We start from the raw sequence: 23,388 nt of genomic DNA, 5'->3' as shown, positions 1-23,388 counted from the left end.
TTCTACACTGTCAGCATGGAGCCTGATGTGGGGCGCAAACTCTCCAACCTGTGAGACCACCAGCTGAGCCAAAAATCAAGAGTCAGACGCCCAACTGACTGAGCCACCCAGGTGCCCCTCTTATCTCTTTTTTTAAAGATGAGCAAGTTGAGGCACGGAGAAGTGAAGTAACTTGTTGGAGATCACACAGCTGGTAAGTGACTGAGCTGGGAGCCTGGCTCTTGAACCTGTGTTCTGAACTACCCTGCTGTGCAGCCTCTTCCGTCTGCCTGAGGCCCCCACCTCCACCATCTTCCTGCTACTCCTGTTTTGTCTCCTAGGTATTTATAACTTTGTGGTTTTTTTCATGTTTATTTACTCTTTAAAACAATTTTTTAAATGTTTTTTTTTTTTAATTTATTTTTGAGACAGAGAGAGACAGAGCATGAGCAGGGGAGGGGCAGAGAGAGAGGGAGACACCGAATCGGAGGCAGGCTCCAGGCTCTGAGCAGTCAGCACAGAGCCCGATGTGGGGCTCGAACTCACGGACAGTGAGATTATGACCTGAGCTGAAGTCGGATGCTCGACCGACTGAGCCACCCAGGCGCCCCCTTTTTTTTTTAAATTTTCATGTTTATTTACTTTGAGAGAGAAAGAGAGTGCAAGTGAGGAAGGGACAGAGAGAGAGAGAGAGGGAGAGAGAGAACCCTAAACAGGCTCCACACTGTCAGCACATAGCCCCATGTGGGGCTTGATCCCACGAACTGTGAGATCATGACCTGAGCCGCTGTCAAGAGCCAGACACTTAACCGACTGAGCCATTCAGGTGTCCCTATTCCTTTGTTTTATAAACATTGAGTGCCAGGTCTGCTGTGTGCCAGGCCTCATTTTAAATGTTGGGGACCCCACGATGAGTTGTTCCAATGTGGTCCCTGCCAACTGGGGCCCAGGGTCCAGAAAGAACCACCATCCCTTGAGAAAAAGGAGACGCAGCCAGCCCTGTGACAGCCTATGAACAACACCTTTGTTAGAATAGAAGAAGATGCCCATTGCTCTAGTCATTTTACTGCCGCCCATGGGAAAACAGTCACATAAAGACGCATATGCAGGACTGAATGGCGGCCAGATGAGGGACCCGCCCAAGTCTGGAGGAAGGGCCAGAGACACCACGTGCTGGCAGTTGAGATTTAAGGGTTGAGTCTGGATGAGCGGGTGAGAAGAGCAGTGGGGGGCTCTGTGCTGAGCCAGCTTAGCGAAGCTGACGCTGCATTGCTCAGAATGCCCTTCTGACAGGCTGGCTCTGCTAGAACTTTCTGTGAAGTTAGGAGGGCGGGGATGAAGCAGCAGCCAGGTTACTCTGGTGCTGTTGAGGCTCCCATGTGGACGCCGGCCCAGACTCAGAAAAACTGCTCAAATCAGTCAGAGAAAGATAAATATCATATGATTTCACCCATCTGTGAAATTTAAGAAACAAAACAGATGAACACAGGGGAAGAGAAGGAAAAGTAAGATAAAAAGAGAGAGGGAGAAAAACCATTAGAGACTCTTAAATCCAGAAAACTAGGAGGTGGGGGAGTGGGCTACGTGGATGAGGGACATTAAGGAGGGCACTCGTTGGGATGAGCACTGGGTGTTATATGTAAGTGATGAGTGACTAAATTCTCCTGAAATCACTATTACACTATATGTTAACTAACTTGGGTTTAAATAACCTTTAAAAATTAAAAAAATAAAGAAATAAAGAAAATCTGCTCGTTCATGTCTACAGTCTAAGGTCAAATCTCAAAATTAAATCCTTTCTTTAAAATATCACTCCATGGCCACCTGGGCAGCTCAGTCGGTTAAGCATCAACTCTTGATTTCAGCTCAGGTCATGGTCCCAGGTCTTGGGATCGAGCCCTGCGTTGGGCTCTGCACTGAGCATGGAGTCTGCTTCAGATCATCTTTCTCCCTCTCGCTCTGCCCCTCTCCCCCCAGTCATGCTCTCTCTTAAAAAAAAAAAATCATTCCTAGAGTTTCTGCCTCTCTGAGCAAAGGGATCAGTGGAAGGACCAGCCAGAGGTAGAGCTGGAAGGGTAAGCAAGGGTTAGATGGTGAAAAGTCACGGGGACCATGGGAGTTTTTTGTTTTGTTTTGTTTTTTAATTGAGATATAATTTGCATACCGTAAGCTTCATGTTTTTAAAGTGTACAATTCAACTGTTTCCGGCACCTTCATGAAGTTGTGCAACCATCCCCACTATTGCATTCCAGAACATTTTCATCACCCCAAAAAGAAACCCCGTGTCATTAGCAATCACTCCCCATCCTTTCCTTCCTTGAGCCTCTGGAAACTGTTAATCTACTTTTTTGTCTCTTTGAATTTGCCTGTTTTAGACATTTCACATAAATGGACTCATACAATATGTGGCCTTTTGTGTCTGACTGCTTTCACTTAGCATAAGGTTTTCAAGGTTCATCCATGTTGTCACATACATTGGTACTTTTTTTTTTTTAATGCATCACAAATTTGCATGGCATCCACGTGCAGGGGACATGCTGATCTTTTCTGTATTGTTCCAATTTTAGTATTTGTGCTGCTGAAGCGAGCACTGTTGGTACTTTTAAAGAAAATCACTGAATAATATTTCATTGTATGGACACACTACATTTTGTTTATCCACTCATCTGTTAAAAGCCATTTGATTACCTTTTGCCTATTAAGAATCACGCTGCCACAGAGCATGGGCATGTGCAAGTTTTGCGTGGACATCACATCTTTCCAGATCTCTTGGGTATATACTTGGAAGTGAAACTGCGGGGTCATATGGTAATTCTATGCTTAATTTTTATTTTTATTTTTATTTTTTTTTTAATTTTTTTAACGTTTATTTATTTTTGAGACAGAGACAGAGCATGAACAGGGGAGGGGCAGAGAGAGAGGGAGACACCGAATCTGAAACGGGCTCCAGGCCCTGAGCTGTCAGCACAGAGCCCGACGCGGGGCTCGAACTCTCGGACTTCGAGATCATGACCTGAGCTGAAGTCGGACGCTTAACCGATTGAGCCACCCAGGCGCCCCAATTTTTTTTTTTAATTTTTAAAAAGATTTATTTTTGAGAGAGAGAGACAGAGCGTGAGTGGGGGAGGAGCAGAGAGAGAGCTAGACACAGAATCCCAAGCAGGCTCCAGGTTCTGAACTGTCAGCACAGGGCCCGACGCAGGGCTCAAACTCACAAGCCTTGAGATCGTGACCTGAGCCGAAGTTGGATGCTTAACCGACTGAGCCACCCAGGTGCCCCTGTGCTTAGTTTTTGAGGAACTGCCAAATGTTTCTGCAGTGGCTGTCCCATTTCACATTCCCACCAGCAGGATAGAAGAGTTCCAATCCCTCCACATCCTTGCCAACATTTGTTTTTTGTCTTTTTTATTGTAGCCAGCCTAGTGGGTGTAATTTGTGGTTTTGACTTACATTTCTCTAGTGACTAATGATGTTGAGCATCTTCTCATGGGCTTATTGTGCATTTGTATACTTCTCTGGAGAAATGTCTATTCAGACCCTTTAGCCATTTTACAACTGGCTTATTTGCCATTTTATTGTTGATTTATAACAATTCTTAATATTCTGGATACTATATCCTTATCATTTATGTGATTTGCAAATATTTTCACTTTCTTGATGGTGTCCTTTGGAACACAAAAGCTTTAATTTTGACAAAGTCCAATTCCCCACCCCCGCTTTTTTTTTCAGTTGCTTGTGCTTTGGGTGTTATCAAGGAACAAATGCCTAATCCAAGGTCATGAAGATTTATACCTACATTTTCTTCAAAAAGTTTTATAGTTTTAGCTCTTCTTTTGAGGTCTTGGATCAATTTTCAGTTAATTTTTGTATATGGTGTGAGGTAGGGGTACAACTTCATGCTTTTGCATGTAGAATGTCCAGTTGTCCCGGCACCATTTGTTGAAAAGGTTAAACTTTCCCCCATTGAATTGTCCTGGCACCATTGTTGAAGAATAGTTAACCATAAACATGTAAGTTTATGCCTGGACTCTCAATTCTATTTCATTGAACTATATGTCTATCTGTATTCCAGTAATTGAAAGGCTTTAGATTGGGGGGTGGGGGGAGGAGGGGAGAAAGAAGAGGAGGGGCCACTCATTTCCCAGAGGATCTCTCATTCCTAATTCCAGGTCCTCTGGGCTCTGACAGGATTTCTGATTTTCAGTGTATGAAATATGGAATTGGGGCATTAGCCAATTCAAGTGGATTTCTGTGTGTTTTTGTTTTGTTTGTTTGTTTTGTTTTATATGGCTAGCCAACCTCCTGGTTCTCTACTTTATCCTGATGTAGCATCCTGTGAGGCTACATCTGACGTGACCTGGGCAAGGAAAGATGTAATTAGGCCACCTCTAAGACCTCTGTGAAGAGTGCCCATGACATAGAGAATTTTCAATTAGGGGAGAAGCAGTAAAGGGAACAGCCCCCTGGGCAGAGTGAACAGCCTTGGCAACAGGGCTGAGGTCAGAAAGAACTTAGTATGTTTGAAGACCTGAGGGCCCTCATGGCTGGAGCACTGAGGGGGAGAAGGGGAGAGGGGTATGAATGGGGCTGGTGAGAACCCCACCTCCAGACCACTAGGGCTTTTTTTTTTTTTTTTTAAGATTTTACTTTTTTTTAAGATTTAATTTTTTTAGAGTAATCTCTATGCCCAACATGGGGTTCAAAGTTACATCCCCAAGATCAAGAGTCACATGCTCTACCAACCAAGCCAACCAGGCACCCCTCCAGACTCTTTGGGCTTTTTTGAGTATGGCAAGGAGCTTAGATTTTATTTTAGTTTTTTGAACGTTTATTTGTTTTTGAGAGACAAAGAGAGCGAGAGCTAGTGGGGGAGGGGCGGGGGGAGGACAGAGGATCTGAAGTGGGCTCTGCGCCGACACCAGAGAGCCCCATGCGGTGCTCGAACTCACGAACTGTGAGATCGTGACCTGAGCCAAAGTTCGACGCTTAACTGACTGAGCCACCCAGGTGCCCCTAGATTTTATTTAAAAGGTAATGGAAACTATCAACGTTTTTGAGCAAGGGACAGGTGTGATCTGACTCACGTCTTAAAATCATAATGGCTCTCTGTGAAGAATAGATTAGAGAGGGCAAGGTGGGAGGCATCAAAATCCTTGTGGGAGATCCCAGTAGGAAGCTTTTGCAGTGGTCCAAGGAAAGCTGAGAGGTGCTTGAGGTAGCAATGACTATGGGACAAAGAAGAGGGCTCTTGGTTTGTTTGGAGGTGGAAAGGAGGGGCCTTGAATAAAGATTGACTCTGGGGGTGAGGGCAGGGGGGTAATCTGGTTTGGGGTCCTCTCTCAGCCTAAGTTTGCATCTGTAAAATGGGCGTGCAACGTGAGAACAGCACCCACAGGGAGATAACCGGTGCAAATCATGTAGGCCAGTGCTCAGCACAATGAACACTCAAAGGACAGGCCACAATGACCACACACACCCTGTTATGTCCACACACATCCAAGTCCATGTCCTTGACCCCGGAGAATGATGGCACGAACAATTCACAAGTCTAAATTTTGCTTTAAAAGTGTTCCCTGAAGCACCAGGTCTGATTTTCCTTGATCCCTCTTTTCCCAGTCCTTGCGCAAAGCTAGAATTTGGTCTCCAGCGGGCCTCTGGGAGAGCTGCAGTTCAGCACTTGGTCAGCAGATGGCGCTAGAGGCTAAGGGAAGGCTGCCCTCCCTCTGGCCCTCCCTCCAGTCCGCCCCCTTTGGAGCTCCTCTCCCTTCCCATTTCTAGAGCCATCTCCAGCTCCCAGGCTGCCATTGCAGCAGGGGTGAGGAGCCTGAGGCCGAGCCTTCTGCAGGTTCCTAGGCACACAGACCCATTTTGGAGAAGTAGAAAGACCCTGCTGGGAGCCCTGAATGGTGCCTCCTTAGAAACCCCCAGGCCTCCATTCCCCACCCTCTCAGGAAATCACTTTATAAATAGGGCAGCCTGGGTCCTGAGTGAGAGGGAGGTTTTCCTCAGAAGAGCCACTTCGTCTGTGAACAAGGGAGCTATGAAACCTCTTAGAGCAGCCTCATGACCTCCCCGTCCATCCTCTGTAAAATATGAAATAAGAGTTTTAATTACCAAGCTTGGAAGCCAGCCGATATGTTTAATATTTAATGTCTCCAATGCTTGTGCCCCAGGCGTACAGGCACTGACAGAATTGGGGTTTCCCTTGGGTTGGCTCCGAATGTGCTTGGAGAACGGCCAGGACGCCTTCTTCCCCCACACCTGGGAGCCTCCTGCAGCCCGGCCTGGGCCCAGGCCTGCCCTGGGCCTCCCACCCCCTAAGGGACGTGTGCCAAGACAGCCCTGGGGGCCGTTCCCCACCCTGGAGAGGACTCCTGAAGGCATCCAGTGCTGGATGCAGCCCAAGGTCCTGGCAGAGAACCAGTCAGTGAAGTCAGGCTGCTGAGAAAATGGTAACAAACGGAGACAGACACACCCGAGTTTGAATTCTGCTCTCCTGCAAGTGGCTCGACCTCTCTGGGAGTCATTTGTGTTATTGTTAAAGTAGAGCATGTTGACTTATGAATTGTTACTAACAATAGATGACCATTTTTGAGGCTTCGCATGTAACAGTCCCGGGAGATGGCTAATTTGGGACTTGAACCCATGATATTCTGACTCCTGAGCCCATGACTCAGAAAGCTTATATGCAAAGTCACTTCGGATATTTAGAGAAATGTGAGCTCGAAGGGGACACCGCCACCCAGTCCCAGACTCTAGTTTGTCTCACACTTCGCTGGCCCCTCATGCCTCAGAGACCACAGAGAAAATTGCTAATGGGGACTCAGGACAGCAATCCAAACAAAAGCACCTACATCACTGTTGTTTGCCCCACGTTTCTATTTCCTAGAGAGACGTGGGGGCATGCACGCTGCGTTTGATGGATCGATTTGGCACTGTCAGTATGGATGGAGTTTGTGGGTCCATCTTGGGGCTGCTCACTCACCTTGGTATGTCTTTGGCCTCAGGTGCCATCCCTTAGTCAGCGGGCTCTGATCAACTTGGTGCCTTGTGCCTGGATGATAGCAAGTGATGGGGTGTGGGCACATCCAGCGGCTGGAGCCACTTGTCTTAAAAGGTAACAGAGTAGGGGCACCTGGGTGGCTCAGTCAGTTGAGTGTCTGACTTGAGCTCGGCTCATGATCTCACAGTTCACAGGGTCGAGCCCTGCGTGGGGCTCTGTGCTGATAGCTTGGAGCCTGGAGCCTGCTTCAGACTCTGCGTCTCCCTCTCTCTCTGCGCCTCCCCCACTTGCACTCTCACTCTCTCTCTCAAAAATAAATTTAAAAAACTTAAAAAAAAAAAAAAAGGTAACAGAGTAGGCCTCATCAATTCCTTCTGCAGCACATCCAGGATGGACAGCCATTGCAGAACAGCAAAAGGAGCTGTCCATAAGCCCTACTTTGTCACCACCAGATGGGCATGCGGGGACATAGGAACCCTCGTCCTAGTAGGAGTTTGAGCCGGTGGGGCCATTGTGGAGAGCATAGACCCCACACTCCAGCAATTCCACTCTTTTTTAAATGTTTATTTATTTTTGAGAGCACGAGAGAGAGAGACAGAGCATGAGTGGGGACGGGGCAGAGAGCGAGGGAGACACAGAATCAGAAGCAGGCTCCAGGCTCCGAGCTGTCAGCACAGAACCCGACACGGGACTTGAACCGACAAACCATGAGATCATGACCTGAGACAAGGTCGGACACTCACCTGACTGAGCCACCCGGGCGCTCCCAGCAGTTCCGCTTCTGAGCACATACTCCAAAACATCTCTCACACAAGTAGGCAAAGAGACTTGCCCAAGGATGTTCCTCGAAGCTTTTGCGGGTAATAGTCAAGGGATGGAAACGACCAAAAAGCCGACTCATAAAGGGATAGATAAATCACAGGTGGCGTATGCAAATGATGAACATCATGCAGACAGTTCAATGGAATGAATTAGAATGACGTGTATTAACACAGGCAGATCGTAAAAATGTAATGCCAAAAAAGATGTCTGGCAAATACTACTTATATATGTTGCAATATATATTTTCATGGTCCTACACACTCAAACACTGACAACCTAAGAATGTCTGCCTGGGGGGAGAGGGGGAAGGGAAGGGAGGCAGTTGGAGAAGGGAGATGAAAAGACAAAAACAAAGCAAATACACAAGGGGACCCATGTGTGTCCAATAACGACTGCCAGCTGAACTGACCACGTGAGCAATCGAATTCTGTGCCTCTGAGATCCAAAGCAAAAAAGCAAAGAATGACAGAAAAGGGGGCCGAGGACTTCTATAAATTTTTAATAAGACCCAGAAATTGTTGGTTGTTTGGTGGTTTTCACACCAAGGCAACAAGCATGTTATTGAACCTGAGAACCAGTCACTGGGCACTGGCTGGGTGCTAGGCGCATTCTGGGTGTGATAGGTGACCATCTTACATTGTCTTCATAGCCACTCCTCAAGCTACTGCCATGCCCATTTTATAACAGGGCTTAGAGAAGTGCCCAACGCCATCAGTTTGCAACGTAAACCCAGCCCCTGCCATCGTGCCTCCCTGCCCAAAGGATTGTAATCCCTGTGGGGTTCAGAAAATACATTTGTCCAAGATGGCCTGAAGGTGGCGCTGTTGCAGTTGGGCAAGGACAGGTGATCCGTTTGCACTGGTGAGGCTGGGCTGGGATGACATTCAGAGGACGATAAAGGCTGTTCTGGGTTTGGGTGAGGCCCTGCTCACCAGCAAGCGAGGCTATACAGAGCAGGGAAGATGGCAGGGGCATTGATCACCCGCCAGGAGAGCAGAGTCCTGGACTGGAGACCCGCCTTCCTTTCTTGACCTCATCCATGGAGAGCATTGAGACCATACACCTTCCAGGACACTGTTTTATAAAGACTTGGGCTCTGTAGAGAGAGTTTAGGGTCAGGATTTCAGTAATGTGCAGGTAAATCTCGATCAGCCTGCTAAAGAAAGGGTCTTTCTGCCCCTACCTTCTTTTCTTTATGGTGACCTTTGGGGCCTTAGGCCAGATGTAGTCTCCTCAAAAGACTTGACTGGGAGCGGGAGGATTGGAACTCAGCCTCAGAGAGTGAGTGCACTGCAAGGCAGGCCATGGGCTATCCCTAGCCCCAAGCCATTCCACTGACCTGGTCCTCAGATGCTTTCTGATCAGTGAGGCCCAGGCGCTTGGCAACCATGATGCGGGGAGGTAGGAGAGGTAAGGGGTTAGGGAGAAAGGAACAGAAGCCCAGGAGCCTGCTTGCTCTTAGGTAACAGAAACGGACGCAAATTTGCTTATGGGAAGAGGGAGGCATCCTGAGAAGGATATAGGAATCTTTCATGGGATCAGAGGGCAGGGTGTGCAGCCGGTACCGGGCACATGGAGGCTCTGGAACCAGGGCAGAAACATGTGCTTTCCTCTCCTCTTCCCTCTGCTTCTCCCTTTGCACCCTGTCTTTCTCTGCCCAGTCCTGCACACGGGAAACGGTCACCCCTGTCTGGAGGGACACTTCCTGTTGTTCCACCCCCATCACCTTGCTGACCAATGTTCTGCTGTCCCAGGTCCATATGCCCAAGACGGAATCTCATTGCCCAGCTTGGTCAGAATTCACCTCTGGCCAGAGAGGAGTCCTGTGTGGCGTAAACACAGCTCCCTTCGTGGGTGGCCAAGAGAAGAATCACCAGAGTTTGGGGAAGGGATCCCAGGGCTTTTCGCTGGGAACGTAGCCTGGCAAACAGTAGGTGCTTGCTAAATAATTGTTGGATAAATAAATAGATATACGGATAAGCAAACGAGTAAAATGAATTTCTTGAACCCTTGCCTGGGGGTGCCACCATCCTTGCTGAAAAAAACAGGGCTGGTCCCCTCTGTGTCCAACACGGTACAGACGGAGAGACAGGAACCTGTCACTCTTAATGATACCAAGGTGCCAATGGGTCCTGACAAGTTCTCCTCACCAACAGGCTGTTTTCCCAGCTGTTTGCCTGCCCTCCCAAAAGCCGGCCCCACCAGAGGGAGAAGGTAAAGCTGCCCAGCCCAGTGATGAGTCTGCCTGGCAGGAAAGAGAGTGGAGGCCAGGGGGGTCCTGCAGCCTCCTGTAGCACAGTCTGAGAAAAGGACCGGGGTGCAAGTAGTTTATTTGGGCTGTGATCCCAGGAGGCAGGAGTGAGGGGGCAGGGAGCGTAAGGATGCATTACTGAGGTTCCCGCTGCCTGTAGCAGGGGCCGACTCCTCCAGGGCTCCGGTGAAGTGTACAGAATGCCTCCCCAGACTATCTCCCTGAAGGATGGGGGCAGAACACGGATCCATTGGCTCCTGCGTCCTTTGGGGGAGGGTGTCCGCAGGGGCACGGATTCCCTACATTTCCAGGTGGCACTTGAGTGCAGGCCGAGCACGCAGCCAGGGCGCCGGAGAAGGGAGAAGCGTGTGGAGTGCACTTGAAGTTGTCCTGGCAGCTCCAGGGGAGCCCGAGCTTGTATGGAACTGTCCGCTGCAGCTGCAGCGGAAATCAGAGGGGAGCCGAGAGGATGGAAAGCGGGGTCCTGGATTCCCTGAAATGTGCCCTCTGCACTGCACCATTCCACTCCACTACGGGATCAGGAGCTGCTATGGCCGCCATTTCCTTCTGGAACCTGTCTCCTGTCTGAGCTTCAGATGCGTCAACAGGATTGACACTCTGACATCGCATGTGCCTCAAACTCAAAGAAGCCGAAACTGAATCATTACCTTTGTGTCAAACCAGTTTCTCCTCCTAATTGTCCATCCCAGCATCCACCCAAGTGGACAGCCTAAGACTCAGCCTCGGCTTCTCTGTGGCTGCCATTCTCCATGCCTCATTAGTCACCAAATCTTGTGGGGTCCGTCCACCTGCCCCCGACTTTCTTCTTCTCTCTCTCCCCCTTCCTTCCTTCCTTTCCTATCAAACTAGCACAGATTAAAAGAACAAGACTAAAGACTACCCATACTGATGACAGCATGCTCTCATACTTTGATGACAAGAGGTCACATTGATAACCTTTTGCAAGGCAGTGCGGCAGAATGCGTCAATAGTCACAACTGTTTTTATCTTTTAATCTAGTTATCCTTATTCTAAGAATCTGTCCTGAGAAAATAATCCTATATGCAAAATCCTATATGCAATCCTATATGCAAAAAAAAAAAAAAGCTTTCTGCACAAAGATGTTCATGACAGTATTGTTTATACGAGCAAAACCCCAAAACAAACAGTAACAGTGACAAAAAACTAGACACAACCTAAATGTTAGGGCTAGAGTCATGTTTAATTGCACTATTGTGCCTCTCTCCCGGTGCGGTATCCATCACTGTTGCTGTTCTCCAGGGGTCTGGTCTTGATGGTGCATCTTCCCATGCTCTCCCATGGGAGGGACTCCCAGGGGAAGTCAGGCCTCTTCCCATGCTATACACTCTCCCATGGCCTGGAAGACCATCCACATTGACCATTCCCAAATCCTTACTTCCAGCCCAGATAGCTCTCTTGAACTTCTCACCTGTATATCCAACAGCCATCTGGACATTGCACTTGAATAACCCAAAGCCACTTCAACCTCAAGAGTCTATAACTAAACTTCATGTGTCACCTTCAGCCTCCTGCAATCAGGGGTCTGAGCTCAGTGGGTGGTACCACCATTTTCCTGGATATGCAGGCTAGAAATATGGATGTCCACATTCTCCCCTTCCCACAACGAACTCATCACTAGGTTCTGTTGATTCTACTTGATGTTATTCTCAAGAACATCCATTTGTCTCTATTTCTTGCCATCACTAATCACCAACAGGCAGTTTTCTTGCCATCACTAATTTCTTGCCATCACTAATCAGTTTCTTATCTGCTCTCTCCACTTCTATCTTGCTTCCTCTAATCCCTCTCCCTCTCTGGAGCCAGAGTGGACTTGGAAAAGCACAGATCTGATTGTGTTCTGAGTACAAAGATGCTGGCCTCACTTCTGAAGCCACTAACATGGCACTTTGCAGTTCCTGGTGGTGTTTTCAAGAGCGGAATGTGGGGGGGTGGGTGTTTCTGTATGTGGGTGGACGGTCACTCCTAGCCCTGCTTGAAACCAGCAGAATCTTCCAATGAAATGAGCTGGGAAGCACCACCATATGGCAATGTCTGCAAGTGGTCTCTCATTCATTGACAGACCTTTGTTGAGCACCTACTATGTGTTAGGTCACGCACGTTCAACGGGGGGGGGGGGGGTGAAAATTTTCACACCCCCCTCCAGGCGTGAAAATTCGTTCTTGGTAGGTGAAAAATATTTAGCTATGACAATGTTTGGTGGCCCTCCAAAGCTCAAGCCTACTCAACAATATCTTATCCCTTAGTATTTAATTTCTCCCATCAGGGAGAATTTAAATTAAATTAAAAATTTCTCCTTAGAGGAGCAATAATGAAAGGAAAAAAAAAAAGGTTGAGAAACACCATGGTAGGCTTTGGTGATGTGGTAGCTACTGAGTCAGACATGGTCCCTCACTGTTCAGAGCTTTACCCACTGGCAGGGAAGACACACATTAAATTATTATACAATGACTAAGTGAAAGAAGCCAGACTTAATAGGCTGCATGCCACAGGTTCCATTTATATGGCATTCTGTGAAAGGCAGAACTCTAATCGCAGAAATCAGATCAGTGGTTCCAGGGACTTGGGGGGGGGGGATTGACCCTAGGGGGCATGAGAGAACTTTCTGGGGTGGTAGAAAAATTCTATGTCCTGATTGAGGTGCTGCTTCCACAGCTGTATATTTATGAAAACTCATAGATCTATACACCAGGAAGGGGTGAATTTTATAAATATACAAGTTCTGGGGCACCCGGGTGGCTCAGTCGATGGAGCGTCTGACTTCAGCTCAGATCGTGATCTCAGGTGAGTGAGTTCGAGCCCCACATCCGGCTTGCTGCTGTCGTCAGCCTGTCAGCGCAGAGCCTGCTCTGGATCTTCTGTCCCCCTCTCTCTGCCCCTACCCTGCTTGTGCTGTCTCAACAATACAAAATAAACATAAATATGCAAGTTATATCTCAATAAAGCTGCCTTAAAATTATTATACAACAAATCGGAGCGCCTGGGTGGCTCGGTTGGTTAAGTGTCCAACTCTTGATTTGGGCTCAGGTCATGATCTCATGGTTATGAGATAGACCCGCCTACAGAGACTTGCTGGTCTTGCGGGAGAGTCTGGAAAGGGACTTGATCAGCTTTGCCTTTGCTAAAGGTCACTGCTGCAGTGTGGTGAATAGTGTGGCAGGTGGCACTACAAAGAAGTGAAAGATGACAATTCCTTAAACTAGGGTGGCAGTGATAGAGAGTGACAAAAGTGGATAGATTCTAGAAGTATTTAGGACATAAAATCAATTGGACTCCATGGCAGGTTGGACGTGTGGGATGGAAGAGAGCAGAGGGGTCAGGGGACCTCTGGCTTCTGACTTGTCTGACTGGGAATATGAGGGTATCTTTCAGAACCAGAGAACCCTTGGTGAAGGACCAGGTTGGCGGGAGATGGGGGAGGGGGAGATCCTGTGCCCGGTTTTTTTCACGCTAGAGTTGGATGTATCTATGAAGATCACGAGTGAGGTCAGGGTGGAGGCATCTTTTGGGGCATCGAGGTACCTACATGCTTCTTGTCAGAAAGTTGTTCCTTTCTCCAACCGGAAGTAAGTTCCTGAATACCAGCCATGTCTAGTGGGACCAGGGATGAGCACCTGGTCTGGGGAGGTCCATAGGTCGCTGCTGATCCTCCTGGCACAGCCCTGCTTCCTGCCCTGTCCGAGGTCTGCGTGTTCACCTTTGACCTGGATTCCGTCAGATAATCTAACTTTGCAACTCCTAAAGCCATGACAGAACCACCACAGATACCTGGGTGTTTTGTTGCTGTGCCTTTTTTTTTTTTTTTTAAATCTCTGTTGATATTTGCCGAATTTCCTATCAGTATTTTAGTTAATTTTTATAGTACTGAAACTAACTTGGTAAGGCAAGTCCCCCATCATAGCCTTTTACTTTCCAAATTTCTTGACCATTCTGTGCAATTACTCTACTAGATGAACTACAGGACCAATTTCTCAAGATAAAAGTGTCCCGTGGAGATTTTATTGAAATCACATCAAATTTATAGATTACTTGAGGGAAGATTGACAATTTTGCAATACAGCCCAAGCCCAGGATCTGTTTCTCCATTGATTCGAGGTTTTTTTTTTTTTTTTAATGTCCTTCATCCAACTTTGACATATATCTTTGCACATATTTTGCTAAGTGCATTCTTTTTATCCCCTGGTGCTTTCCAACTTGTTATTGCTGGTATAGAGGACAGACATCGATCCTGGTGTATTTATCACCTGCTGTTGTCCTCTGTATTCAATGCTCTAATTAGTTCCTGTGGTTTTCCAGCTTATCCTCTTGCCTTCTCAGGGCAAACACTCCATCTACAAATAATGATAATTTTGCCTCTGCCTTGAAGAGCTGTCTACCCCTTCTTTCTTTTTGTTGTCTTATTGTCTTGGCTGGAACCTTCAGAACGAAGTCAAGGAACAGGAGTGACAGCAGACAGAAATGTTGCTACCTCGAGTAGAAGAGTCTATCGTGATGTTTCCAAAACTGACATCTGCTGGCCTGCAAGATGCTGGCAGCTTTATTGAGAAAAGAAGTGTGCTGGGCCCAAATAACTTTGGAATATGTGGAGGAAAACAGAGACAAATCTGTTTCTTTAATTCTGCAATCTGAAAATATGATGCTAATATGCCTTGTGAATGTCCAAGACTAAGTAACATATCTTTGACTGATTTGACCATCGACCTTTTCTTGTCCCGCTTTGTTTAACATCTCCTGCAACAGTGTTCTAACAGGATAGTGCTAGCACTGCTGCTCTAAGGTTTCACCAGCAAGTACAATGTTTGCTGTGATTTCTGGGAAAGGAATTTGCTGGGCAGGGGTGGGGGAAGGGCACCAATAGTTTTATCACGGTGAGATGACTTTCTTCAATTTCTGGTTTAGTCAGAATTTTCTTAAAAACAGAAAAGAAGAAGAAGAAGAAGTGTAGGGGCGCCTGCGTGGCTCAGTGGGTTAAACATCCAACTTCGGCTCAGGTCATGATCTCGCGGTTTGTGAGTTTGAGCCCCATGTTGGGCTCTGTACTAACAGCTCGGAGCCTGGAGTCCGCTTCAGATTCTGTGCGTGTCTCTCTCTCTCTCTCTCTGCCCCTCCCCTGCTCGTGCTCTGTGTCTCTGTCTCTCTAAAAAATAAGTGAACATTCAAAAAAATTCTTTTTAAATACGGAAGTAGAAGTTGAATTTGATCAAATGAATTTTAGGTATCTGTGAAGATGGTCATATAGTTTTCTGGTTTTAAATTTGCATAAAGTCCACCACAATGCATTAAGTGTGGTTCAAGATATTTACCATTGGGTAAATAAACCATAGGATCACCTGATGGTGGAAGAAACAGGATGAGACTGTGCAGCCAGCAGGCTGGGGGCTCCCAGGGTCTGACTGTAGCGCCCAATATGTCCCTGTGCTACCAGGAGACAGCAGACTGCCTCCTGGGAGTTGTTTGCTGCTGTGACTTAAGTATCCATGAGGATGATTCTGAGTTCTACGGCTGGCTGAGACTTCTAGGCTAAGAGCAACAATTCTAAGAATCCCCTAGTTTATTTGATACTAATTTTGTAAAACCAGTTTAGGGAGGCTGGGCTGGAAGAATATTGGGAACAGAGGGCTGTTCTTTCCCCTTGCGTTTCCTGCCCTGTTCCCCCTTCGTCCCCATTCCTCCCACTCAGAAATTAAGGCATTTAGTTGACCCCTGGTTGAGAAGTTGGTCTGAATGGAGAGCTCAAGCCAATTGCCAACTACATCATCAAGGGTTTTTTAAATTATTATTATTTTATTTTTAATGTTTATTTTTGGAAGAAAGAGGCAGAGTATGAGCTGGGGAGGGGCAGAGAGAGAGGCAGACACAGAAACCAAAGCAGGCTCCAGGCTCTGAGCTGTCAGCACAGAGCCCGATGTGGGGCTCGAACTTAGGAACTGCGAGATCACGACCTGAGGCGAAGTCGAGCGCTTAACCAACTGAGCCACCCAGGTGCCCCTAAAATTATTTTTAAAATTAATACTAATGTTTAGCCATTGTTGAGCGCTTGCTATGTACCAATTCTTGGCTAAGTTTGTCAAACAAATTAATTTAATCCTCCCATCCCTCTGAACCAGATGCTATTATTTACATTTTTATAAACTGGGGAACAATCACAGAGAGGCCACAGCACTTACCTGGGTCACCCAGCCAGTTCCTGGTAAGTGGTGAAGCCAGATTCAGAACCTGACAGTTTGCTTCCCAAACTCCCACTCTTGAGTGAAACTAACCTTGCTTTCCAAGAATAAACCCCGTAATGATGGATTACTCTTTTTTTTTTTTTTAAGTTTATTTATTTATTTTTGAGAGAGAGAGCATGAGAGAACGAACCGGGGACAGAAAGAGAGAGAGAGGGGGAGATGGGATGAATCCCATTGCAGAGCCTGATGCAGGGCTGGTGAAAGCTGGATGATAAAAGAGGAACAAAACCCTAAAAACGTACCCCGTAAGAGTCAACCTTCAAGTTTTTGGCCCCCTTGCCAATTTCAGTGTCTTCAGGCAATTGCCATTTGCCTTTTGTCCAGACCTTTCCTCGTAATCAGAGAGAAAGGTCGGCCAAAGTGGCTCACTTTATCTTGGCCAGCACCAGAAGAAGCCCAGTGTAGATTTTGCAGATTGAGTTGCTGTGTAACATAGTCACATATATTTAAACTACTAACTGATACTCCCAAATTGTTCTTTAAAATGGCCATATCGGGGCGCCTGGTTGGCGCAGTCGGTTAAGCGTCCGACTTCAGCCAGGTCACGATCTCGCGGTCCGTGAGTTCGAGCCCCGCGTCAGGCTCTGGGCTGATGGCTCGGAGCCTGGAGCCTGTTTCCGATTCTGTGTCTCCCTCTCTCTCTGCCCCTCCCCCGTTCATGCTCTGTCTCTCTCTGTCCCAAAAATAAATAAAAAACGTTGAAAAAAAAAATTAAAAAAAAAAATAAAATGGCCATATCAATTGACAGTCCATGAGCATGATACAAAATCCTTCCCTTATACCAACAACTGATATCCAATTTTTAAATTTTTTTCCTAATCTTCTGGGTGAAAAAAGATATCTTGTTGAGTTGATTTCAAGTTCTTTGTTGGCTAGTGAGGTTAGATCATCTTTTCATATATTTTGGGTCATTTATATATCCTCATTTGTAAATTGTTCCTTCTTATTCTTTGCCCATTTTTTTTTGTTGTTGTTGTTGCTGTTTAGTCATTTGTCTTTTTATTATTGATTTGTAGAAATTGTAGTTTCTACTGTCTGGAATTTATTGAGGTTTACTTTGAGACTCATTACTTAATCAATGTGTTTTTATGTTCTGTGAGCATTTGGGGGAAAAGGTATTCCCTGTTCAAGATCCATCTAGATATATTAAAACGATCTTGTTAATTTTGTTATTTAGGTTGTCTATATGATTTTTAAAATATCTGATCAGTGAAGTTCTGAGACAGATGTTTTAAAATCTCCTAATCTGGTTGTGGTTTTGTAAAAATCTCTTCATATTTCAGTTTTTGTTTTATATATTATTTTCAGCATACATGTCCATGTGTCTGATCCAGATTAATAATTGATCAATTGCTTAGTGATTAAGAGTAGGAACTATGGTGTTAGGTTCTCTGCATCTGAATCTTGGTTTGTCCTTTTACAAAATATGTACATGCGGATGGCTTGCTTACTTAGTATTTCTAAGCCTCAGTTTCCTTATCCCCAAATTAAATGGGGCAAAGAATAGCACTGACCTCCCAGAATTGTTGTGAGATTAAATAGAATTATCCATGGGAGTGTTCAATAGATGGCCATTATTACATTTTCTTGATGATTGGACAAATTTTGTCAGTTAAGAAATAACCTTCAGTTTCATTTAATGCTTTCCCCCTTAAATTACACCTTTAAAAATGTGAACATTGCCACTGTCTTTATTCTATTTGAATTTTCTCAAAATACATTTCTTGATTTTATTTATTTATTTATTTATTTATTTATTTATTTATTTATTAAGTAAGCTCTACATCCAACATGGGGCTCAAACTCATGACCCTGAGATCAAGAGTCACATGCTCCACTGACTGAGCCAGCCATGCACCCCTATATTTACCTATTTTAAATCTTTCATAATTATTCAAGTTTCAATGGATCTCTTATAAAGAACAATTGTAGACAGTTTCCAAAGAGACAGCCAAAGGTGGCTACCATAAATTCTTTCCTTCCCTGTAAGCCAAGTCCTTCCACTCACCTGGAGGTAGGGTCCGTTTCTCCGTCTCATTGAATCAGCCTTGTATCAGGCCTTGATCAATAGAAATCAGAGGGAGTGACGTTGGTCAGTTCCAGATCTAGCCTTTAACAGGCCAGGTAAATTCCACTTGTGTTTGGGCAGACAGTCACCATACTTTCAGGATCAGGCTCTAACATTAAATGATGAAGCATGTCTGGAAAAAGAGAGGCCGTGGTAGAGAAGCATGAGGTTCCATACATGTGAGTGAAGTATATTTGGAGTGTCCAGCCCAGCCCAGCCACCTGCAGAATGCAGCTGGGTGACCTCAGACCATGACCCAAGGAGCAAAGACCTCAATAAGGCCCTGCTAGCATCCCTGACCCACAGAATCGTGAGAACTAACAATTCATCAGTTGTTTTAAGCCACTAAGTTTTGGGGTGACTTGTTACTCATCAGGAGATAACTGAACCAAGAAGAGAAGAGAGTTGGATTTTTCTTTTTTACTTAACCTGAGAATCTTTGTCTTTTAATAGGAGAATGTAATCCTATTGAATTTTTTACAGTTGTTAACAATTGTCTTGCATTTGACATCTTGTGTTACGTTTCCTGTTTCTTTTACTTTTGCGTTGTTTCTTCTCTTTGTTTTATTGACATTTATTAGCTTGATCTTTCTTCTTTTTCTCTCTCCTTTTTTGGGCCATTCTCTATTGCCCATACTTTTCTTTAATATAAAAAATTTTTAAATGTATTTAAAGTTATATTTCCCTCTCTCTCTTTTTTTTTTTGAGAGAGAGAGAGATTGAGAGCTTGAGTGGGGGAGAGAGGCAGAGGGAGAGAGAATCTTAAGCTGAGCATAGAGCCCCATGCGGGGCTCAATCCCATGACCCTGAGACCATGGGAGCTGAAATCAAGAGTCTCACGCTCAACCGACTAAGTCACCCAGGTGCCCCCAAAACTATATTTCCTTAAAAAAAATTTTTTTAATGTTTATTATTTTTGAGAGAGACACAGAGAGAGAGAGAGAGAGAGAGAGACAGAGAGCAAGCAGGGAAGGGGCAGAGAGAGAGGGAGACACAGAATCCGAAGCAGGCTCCAGGCTCTGAGCTGTCAGCACAGAGCCTGATGCGGGGCTCGAACTCAGACTGTGAGATCATGACCTGAGCTGTAGTCGGCCTCCCAACCGACTGAGCCACCCAGGCACCCCATATTTCTAATAAAAATGTCAAAAAACTTTAAGTATCTATAATCTCCAAGCAAGATTTGCCCTTTAGAATGATACAGTGTTCCTTACACCCACACTGAAAAAGCACTATTAAGTAAACATATAAGATTAATTTTCCATTATTATTAATTGTTGCTGTATGTATCTTATATTTCAAGAATCCTTTTTAAGAGATTGCACAATTTCACACCCACATTGCCAGCTACTGGTTAGAATTAACTATAAGCTAAACAGTTCGGAAAGAAAACCAATAAAATGTACCTAAGCTATTAAAAAAAAAATCTTACCAGGTTTAAGTTCTTATAGACCACATTTTAAAAAGTTTTTGTCTTGAGTAGATACTTCTTTGAATCCCTGTTGAAAAGAACGTTTATATATTTTGAGAGAGCGCGTGCACCAGCAGGGGAAGGGCAGAGAGAGAGGGAGAGAGAGAATCCCAAGCACGGATTCCACACCTAGCGTGGAGCCTGACATAGGACTCGATCTCATGAACCGTCGTGAGATCGTGACCCGAGCCAAAATCAAGAGTTGGATGCTCAACTGACAGTCACCCAGGTGCCCCTGAATCACTTTTTCAGAAGGGATATGTTGGTGGCCCGGGTCTGGAATTTTCTTTTTTCTTCTCACATGAATATTCTGCTGGGTATCCTAGCATCACTGTTCTTTCTCCTCAGAGCCTTGAACGTTTTCTGACACTCAGTGTGGTAAATGAGATGTCCATTGACAAGTTGTTCTTCTTTCCCTTGTCGGTAACTTGTTTTCTCTTTCTGGAAATGTTGATCTATTTTCCCTGTAATTCTGGTTCTCAAATTCCTAGTCCAACAGCAGCGTTACTGGATGTTGAAATGGAAGTTTTGGCCACGCCCTAAGCAATAGCCGTCAGGTACCCAGGTACGGATGGGAAGCGGGAGACCAGCTCCCCTGCGGGATCTGCAGAGGGTCCGTGGCAAGGAACTCGCCAGACACCTCCCCAACCTCTCACCACACTGAGTGTCGGCAAGGGGCAAGGCAGTGGCTACTGCAAGAGAATTTGACCGTGGACTTTTGGGGAGGGCTGTCGGTGTGATGGGAGTCCCTCTCCTCAGCAGGGAGAGGCAGGGGAGGGGGGGACCCATCTGAGGCCCTGTACGAGAGGCTTCATCAGAACCATCTGGAGAGCTTGACGTGGAGCCCCTGAAGCTGGGGCCCACAGTAGACTTGTGTCAGAAGCCCACCTGAGAAGTGTAAAGGGTTAACTAAGGGGAGCTGACTGGCTGCTGGACCCGAAGGGGAGGTGTCCGTGTGAGCGGTTTTCATTCTCTGGCTTGTCATGGCTAAGGATACATAGATGCTTCTTGTGAACCGGATGTAGAGATGTCTTTTCCCTCACTGGCGGGGCGGCATGGGGGGTGGACACGGCAGAGTGGAGGAAAGCTGAAGGTATTGCCAGTTCGTCAAAGCTGAGGAACGAGGAAGCTAGCGGCCAGGGGAGAAGTGCTTTTGCCTGGGCCAAGAGAGCTCAGGGGAGCAATCGTGTGATTAAAGGTCTTTGGAGAGCCCGTGTAAAGACCCAAGAAAGGACGTCAACTTGAACTCCCGCCAGGCCTGGAGAGTGTGACGGCAGCTCCTGACGGTACGGTCAGGTAACAGCTTTCCTGCTCCCCTTACTTCTCTTTTCTCACCTCCACTCCTGGGCCCGGAGGAGCCAAAGTCAGGGTAATAAGGATGATAGAGAGGAGAAAACGGAGAACACATTGGTCAGGCATCCATCTGTGGATGTACCAAGGCATCTCTGGGCCATCCCTGTGGATGGAGGGAAGACGTGATGTCTACGCCCGTTCAGTGTTAGAGGAGAGAATCTGCCTATGTCTGCCCCCAGCAGGGGATGCTCTCCCCATTTCTCTAGGCATAGCTAGTCTTTTTTTAAAATTTTTTTAAATGTTTATTTATTTTTGAGACAGAGAGAGAGCATGAGCAGGGAAGGGGCAGAGAGAGAGGGAGACACAGAATGTGAAGCAGGCTCCAGGCTCCGAGCTGTCAGCACAGAGCCCGACGCAGGGCTCGAACTCACGAGCTGTGAGATCATGACCTGAGCCGAAGTCGGACGCTTAACCGACTGAGCCACCCAGGAGCCCCTAGGCATAGCTAGTCTTAATTCCTGCCCTAGTAGAGCCAGGGAAGCCAGTGAGTCACTTCCTGATGAGGGAGTGGGATGAGGGCTCACACGGCTGTTTTTTGGACAGTACAGGGAAGGGGGGCTCTGGAAGCTAGAGAATTTGGGGAAAGGTAATTTCACATGAAGGTTAGAAGGCATAGTTCCGCTATTCGGCATTTATCCAAGAGAAATGAAAAATGTGTCCATGCAAAACCTCGTGCATGAATGTTTATAGCAGCATTATTCTTAATGCCCAAAAAGTGGGTACAGCTGAAATGTCTGTGAACTGATGAGCAGGCAAACAAGACGATATATTTACACATGAATATTACTCAGCAATAAAAAGCAACGAAGCCTGATACATGCTACAGCATGGATGAACTATGAAAACATGCCAAATGAAAGAAGCCAGTCACAAAAGACTGGACGTTTTATGACTCCATTTATGTGAAATGTCCGTAATAGGCAAATCAGTAGCGACAGAAAGATTAGTGGCTGGGGTTTGGGGGCAAATAGGGAGTGACAGCTAATGGGTATGGAATTTCTTTAGGAATGATGCAAATGTCATGAAATCAGATACTGCCAATGGTCGTACAACTCTGTGGCTATTAAAAACCACTGCGCTGTATGCTTCAAACAGATGACTTTCAGGGTGTATGAAGTAGATCTCAATAAAGCTGTAAAAAAATCTACATATGGTGAAATGCAGAAATAAACAAACAAAAGCCCCAACACAAGAAAGTGTAAGATGAAGTAAGTCATGGGGAAGGTACCAGGTAGCTTTTGGACGTGGTGGGTGTGAAGAATGGGCAGGGCAATCCTAGGTGGCATCGCCCTGCTTTCAGATGGCAGAGTTAGGGGCAGGGCCTTCCAGATGTCACGAAGGGTCTTGCCTGCCTCTCTAGGACTATGGTGGATGCCTCACAGAGAGTCCCTGACAAGGGCCTGGGGACAGGAGGTCCAGCAGATGTCCTCTGTTCTGGGGATTCCTCCCTACCACAAGGGGGAGGTTCTTGAATTGGCGCTTTGAAGATTAAAGAATGAACCCAAGAAAAGAACAACAAAAGCCCCACCGAGGCGTCAATATTTTGCAGTGTCTGCCCAGCCCACAGCAATCCCCATGGCTCAGTCCTTCCCGCCCTCTACCTAGCAGGAGGCCCCCAGAAGCCAGGCTTACTAATGGACCCCCCTGGCAACAGTTACCTGGCCCAGCCTGTCGCCAAAAGCTTCTCAGTGGACACGAGGAGGGTGGGAGGCTCTGGGTTGCAACACCAGATGGGTCTGGGCAACTCTCATTGATGCAGCCCGCGACTTTCCCTCCAAGAAGGGCCCAGCCCAGTCAACACCGGCTTGGGTAGGTGTTGCTTGGCAGACACAATCCTGACCCTGCGGCCTCAGCTGCCTGACGCGGTGTCTTCCCACTTCCAGGTCGGGCAAGATGACTGTAAACCCGGGAAGGTAGAACCTAAGCAAATCATGAGGAACTGAGAAACCCACATTATCAACGTCAAAGAAACTTCAGTTAAAGACTAAATACAGGTGCAGTAGGGAGGTTAGGGATCATTCGGATCAGATTTGTCTGTTTTGAAGATGTTTGAAGCATTTTTTAATAAAGATTTTATTTTTAAGTAATCTCTACACCCAATGTGGGGCTCGAACTTACAACCCCGAGATCAAGAGTCACATGCCCCATTGATTGAGCCAGCCAGGTGCCCCGATG

General features: G+C 46.3%; 1 non-coding gene across 1 annotated transcript; it reads right to left on the bottom strand.

Moving 5' to 3' along the window:
* Window positions 1-2,463: 2,463 nt before the first annotated feature.
* Window positions 2,464-2,570, bottom strand: LOC128778698 (U6 spliceosomal RNA). Its single transcript, XR_008424428.1, has one exon. It is a non-coding gene; the product is annotated as a U6 spliceosomal RNA (small nuclear RNA).
* Window positions 2,571-23,388: the final 20,818 nt, after the last annotated feature.

Source organism: Panthera pardus, unplaced genomic scaffold (assembly GCF_024362965.1).
Source record: "Panthera pardus isolate Hobbes unplaced genomic scaffold, ASM2436296v1 HiC_scaffold_20, whole genome shotgun sequence".
Classification (NCBI taxonomy): Eukaryota; Metazoa; Chordata; class Mammalia; order Carnivora; family Felidae; genus Panthera; species Panthera pardus.
The sequence above is the reverse complement of the archived record's forward strand: the minus strand, read 5'-3'. Positions and strand labels throughout refer to the sequence as shown.